Source organism: Onychostoma macrolepis, chromosome 10 (assembly GCF_012432095.1).
Source record: "Onychostoma macrolepis isolate SWU-2019 chromosome 10, ASM1243209v1, whole genome shotgun sequence".
Taxonomy (NCBI): domain Eukaryota; kingdom Metazoa; phylum Chordata; class Actinopteri; order Cypriniformes; family Cyprinidae; genus Onychostoma; species Onychostoma macrolepis.
The window spans coordinates 26258698-26264758 of record NC_081164.1 but is presented as its reverse complement, the minus strand read 5'-3'; positions in this window follow the sequence as shown (position 1 = coordinate 26264758).

Below are 6061 nucleotides of genomic sequence, written 5' to 3'. Positions count from 1 at the left end.
TTCAATACAGGTTGTTTCAAAGCAGCAATAAACAAGAAAATAACAGTATTCATCAATTATGAAATGATTCAGTTTCAGCTAGAAGCAGCTCTATAGAAGGCAATAGTGTCACTATTTAGCTCAATTCAGTTCAGTTTAATGACACTGTCGATGTTGCAAAGTTCATCAGTTACGAAACAAATTCGATTAAGCTGTAAAGCAGCTCTACAGAAGACAATAGTGTCATTACGCCGCTCAATTTAGTTCAATGTTGATTCAATTCTCCGCTTGGACATCAGGATGCCAGTCTTGTTTGGTGGCTGTTTTTATTTTGAAACAGTTTAATGTTTAATGTCTGATTTTTTGTGTTAATGGACATTACAGAACAAATACTTATGATAGAGCTTAACTTATACTGAAGCTTGAAAATGTCTTTGAGTTCATCCCAGTGCTGTAAAACACAGTAAGATGAGGGATCTGTGATTCCCTGTAAAGCAGGTTTAATTGCTCTATCCTGGTTTTCTATCTCTCAGCTTTACATTGGAAAGATATATGTACTTGTGTATAAGATACAGTATGAAACAAACATAAATTGGCCTGAATCTTCATCATGACTTAGATTTGCATTTACATTTACAGTATGCTCTCGGCAGATGCATCTACACCAAAACAACATTGTGACCCTGGACGACAAAACCAGTCTTAAGTGTTAATTTTTCAAAATTGAGATTTATACATCATCTGAAAGCTGAATAAATAAGATTTCCATTGATGTATGGTTTGTTAGGATCGGACAATATTTGAAAATCTGGAATCTGAGGGTGCAAAAAAATCTAAATATTGAGAAAATCACCTTTAAAGTTGTTCAAATGAAGTTATTAGCAATGCATATTACTAATCAAAAATTAAATTTTGATACAATTACTGTAAGGAATTTACAAAATATCTTCATGGAACATGATCTTTACTTAATATCCTAATGATTTTTGGCATAAAAAAAAAATCAATAATTTTGACCCATACAATGTATTTTTGGTTATTGCTACAAATATACCTCAGCGACTTAAGACTGCTTTTGTGCTCCAGAGTCACATATTGCTCATACATTATGTTTGTTGAAGCCCTGATTTGCCTTTTTTCCCCCCAAATGCTATTCAATGAAAATCCACAGGGAACAGGCCATGTTTTGTGTACATTCCCACATGTTCTATGCTATCATTATTATTAATATTAATTGTGAGGTTAAAAATGCAAACAGAGCTTTATTGTTTCCTGTACAGTGAAACACTGACTGAGATTAAATGAACAGTGCACTAAAATCCCATGATATGCTGCTGACAGTCTTAATCTCCGGGATTATTCCTCATTCATCTGGATCTTGGAGCATTCGTTTATGCAAACATTAGACAGACTCAGGTAAGTATATGTCAAACCTGTATGTACATTTACGTTATGAAAACTCATAATGGCGTATGACGTACAGTCTGAGGACCTGTTTAGTCTCCAGCAACACTGAGGTTAAGAACAACTTTCTGGTACTTTTGCAGGCTTGTGAGAGAGTGGAACAAAATTTGATTATTTTGATAGGTATTATGTTAATAACCATGCTTATTAACAAAATACCTTTAAACTTATTAATAAAGATGGATGATTGGGTCAGGTGTGAGATTTGGGCATTGTCACAATAATTTATTAATTATGATTTCATGACTCATATAGGTTTTTAGAAACAAAATCACTGTATATCTTTTTTTCTTCTTTAAAGCAAAAATAAAATGAATATTTGATGTAAATTTGTGTTAGCTTATATATGGTTTTCTATTTTATATAGCCTAGTCTTTCCCAGTGTGCGCTTATATAACGTTAAACTGATATTCTTTACGTTTCGTTATCTGGGATGTCAAAGCGAAGTCAACCAAACAGCCTCACAGTTTCTTCTTTCTCTGAATCATCAATAAATCTCGATCACAGAGTAACACCATTGATTAAACGTCAGTCTTCATTTATCTGTCACTGTCCAGCCATTTCTTCACGTTTGATCACAGCTGCATAGATGGAGGTTTGGTGAGGGTCAACTAGAGCCTGTGTTAACCACTGACCGGTGTTGCCAACTGAGCAATTCTGTTGCTAAATTTAGCAACTTTTCACACTACCCTAGCAACAAATTTAGCTATTTTTAAAATGTATTTGGCAAGTTTTAGCAACTTTTGATAAGTGATTTAAACGATAAAAAGGCACACATTTTTCCTCTAAATTACTCAAGAGGAAACCAAAGATGCTTAGCAGTGCACACATCACGTGAATTAAGTTAGCTGCTATTTGCAATTGTTCAATTGAATAATAATTGAATAATTGTTCATTTATGATACACCTTGTTAGTAGATTGTAGATCAGTTAGTAGCCCACACTGTAAGAAATCATCTAGAAAAATGGAAACGCTAGTAATTTTCCAGGACATTATCCGTTATTCATTATCTGTTGTAACCCTGTAACCCAAAAAACACAAAATACAATGCATAATTTAAAAAGCAGGTGAAAAATCAATACGGAAAATTCCTTCACATTAATATAGTAGATCGTATTCATTTTTTTTCACCTTTCTGCAAATTGGAAAATATCTACCTCCCTTTAAAAATACGTTTTGCCACATTGTGGTTATTTTGTTGCAATATTGCTTATATTGGCTGTAATATTTTACACAGCTCGGCTACACTCTTAAAAATAAAGCTGCTTCAAAAGGTTCTTCAAGCGATGCCATAGAAGAGCTATTTTTGGTTCCACAAAGAACCATTTCAGTCAAAGGTTCATTAAAGAACCATCTCTTTTTACCTTTTTATAATCTGAAGAACCTTCTTTCACCACAAAGAAGCTTTTGTGAAACAGAAAGGTTCTTCAGATGTTAAAGGTTCTTTATGGAACCATTCAGACAGAAAAGGTTCTTCTGTAGCATCGTGAAGCACCTTTATTTTTAAGAGTGTAAGTAGGCCTACGTTTCCATTAAGTTATTAAATGCTATTTCTAAATGTTTTTAAATTATTTAAAAACGCATTTATGGTTATACAAACATTATGGGATCATTATGTTATCATTTTGGAAACATTATGGGAATATTATTTTCGAATCTTCTCTAAATGACATTTTTAAAATTAGATTAACTAAAGCATTTTAGGAAAAGTGAACAATGTATAAATAATGTTTTTGTGCCAACTTTTTGACAACATCAAATCATTTTGAGCTATTAACGCTACTGGAGGAATGTTTGAATGTACTTTGAGAATGTTAGCTGGGAAGAAGCAAAACATAAAGATTTCACATGTTTATAGCATGTCTTTGGCTGGATCCAGTGTGTTTTTCCTCCCAGGCAGTGATATGGACAAATAATGTCACTGTTGTAGTGTTTTATGCAGCAGATGGCAGCATTTGACCACACTATATAAACTAGTTCTCTGCAGCTCGTGGGTGAATCAGTGCATCACTCTGAAATGATAGAAAACAGATCTCACATGATTACTGATAAGACACTGTTTGTACAAAATTACACACAATGGCGATTACCATCTAATGCTTTTGTTCTGAAACAAGTGTCCACTTGTTGTCATCAACTAGGAGGAATTTGCCGGTATTCCTGGCATGCACGTTCACTCCTATAAAAGCAGAGATGGGAAAAACTGACATCAGCTTGTGTCCAGAGCGATCGTTGTGTCACTATCACTGGCATGAGCCGGCCGTCTCCGGCATACATCTCAAGTGACATCATTTAGATCGTTAACGCTTCATGGCATGACAGCCTATTGTTAGTTAGTTAAATAATGAAATGCCTTTTTTTTATTGTTTGTTCTTGGGATTCACATCAGACATTATTACTGTAAGCCTAATTAATTGCAATGTTATACTGTATAATTCTCACGTTTGCATCAGACCTACTTCATAATGTTGAAAGTTACTGTTTATTGTTCTTTACTTTTCAAAATCTCATTCTGAAATAAAAATGCACATCAAAAAACACAAATCTCTGTCGTGCATCATCCCAGTTTTCTAAAATACAAAAATATCAGAATCCAAAATAATCTTAGACACAATGATAAAACAAATGCAAAATGGTTTATTTTTCCTGCGCACAAAATTCACAAGTAAATGAAATGTTGAGTTTAAATCATTCACTGGATAAATCCTACATGCAGCTGTCTTTTTTTTTTTTTTTTATTGCAAGAAAGAAAATACAAGAAGAAACAGCACTGCATTGAAATACAATAACATAAAGAAGAGCAGGAAAACAAACAAACAATAACACCTCAATCAATAAGGATGAAAGAAACGTGTTATTCTTATTGTTATCAGTGAGTTTAAGAGATTTATCAAAACGCAAAATCTCAGCAAGAAAGACATCAAATCTAGGTAACATCTTAAGAAATGTGTTTTTGTGAATATGAATGCTATCAAAAAATTGGTCCAGAAAAATTGACATCTAGGGCATGTACTGCTGTCTTTTTATTTAATTTTTTATTATGATTAATGCCAAGGTACCAAAGATAAAAGTACATAAAATATCAACATTATATACAAAGAGGTGACATTACATGCAAAGCTAAATTTACACAGAACAATTAATAAATAATACAAAACAAAAGCTTTAACAAAATCAATTAAAATGATTAAGTAAATTAACAGTTTTAAGAGCTTTAAGATTCTTGGAAGATGAGATAGTTTGGATATACTGTTGAACCTCTTTTTTAAAAAAAACAAACAACACATATGCAGTGAATATGACATTTTGCAAGAAGTAATAATAGGTTAAATATTCATTAATTTGATCTTTTTGTATATTAAAGAAGCCAAACAGTACATCCTTAAAAAGCAAAGAGAAACTCTGGAGCACATTGCGATTGATAACATTAGAGAATTCAATCCAACATAGCTGTGTGTGAGGACAATCTCAGAAGATATGCATATCTGCTTCATTTAGGACGACACAAAACAAGCTTGTATCTGTGTCTGATTTAAACCTTTTCAAAAGCACTTCAGCTGGGTAAAATCTGTAGAGCAAGTCTTTTTTATTATTATTATTAATGTAAGAGAAGTGTACAGAGTTGACATTTAAAAGATGTTTGTACATAAGTATCAGGAATATACATTATGTCAACTGAAATCAAAGAAGTATTAAAGATTGCAAGAGAAAAAGTAGGAAAAAATTAAAGACAAAAACATAAGAACTTGAGGGTAAGACGTTTAACCATCAATTACAGTATTTTGTAAGTCATTGCAAAATGAAATAGTTCTTGCTTTCCTATTTGCTGACAATGAAATGGTATTTTGATAATTTTTTAATTCTTAAAAAAAAAAAAAAAAAAAAATGAAATGGTTTGTTGTTGGTAAATTTACATTTGTGAATATAAAATTTACAAAGAAAAAAAATTACGTTTATAACAAAACAAGCATTGCTTTTAGTAGAGTCAGACTCATAATGTCCTAAAATAGTTGTCCAAATAGAGTTGTTCAGTATAATGACAATCCAGAATAAATGAAAGACATAAAATCAACATTTAGTATCAATGTTAGCCTTATTGACGCACAGCTGTTTTTTAAATTTATTTTTTATTATGCGATAAAAGAACAACAAATACAATTACAAAGACAAGAACATAAGACAACGAGGGTTACAAACAATAATCCAAAGCATACTATGTTAGTTTATAAGACTTGCACCATCATGAAAGAGTCATAGTTTTTTAAAGAGTTTACATACACATCAAAATCTTTCCTGAAAATAAAAAAGTAAGGAGTTTTCTTTGAAAATTTATATTTATGAGTGTAAAAGTTAGCAAGAAATAGTAATAGATTAGTAATACATTTGCAGTGAGGAGGGTCTAAATTCAAAGAGTAACCAATTTTTGGGGTTATACAGAAGTTTGGATATAAATATTTTTTAAGAAAATTGGAAAAGCAAACCCAAAACACTTTACAATAAGCACAGTCCCAAAACAAATGATTGACTGAAGGCAAAAGGAGCAATTGAGGGGAATACTATTGTTAAATTGAGCAAACATTTTGACGCACAGCTGTCAGCCAGTCCTGTCTTTGTGCC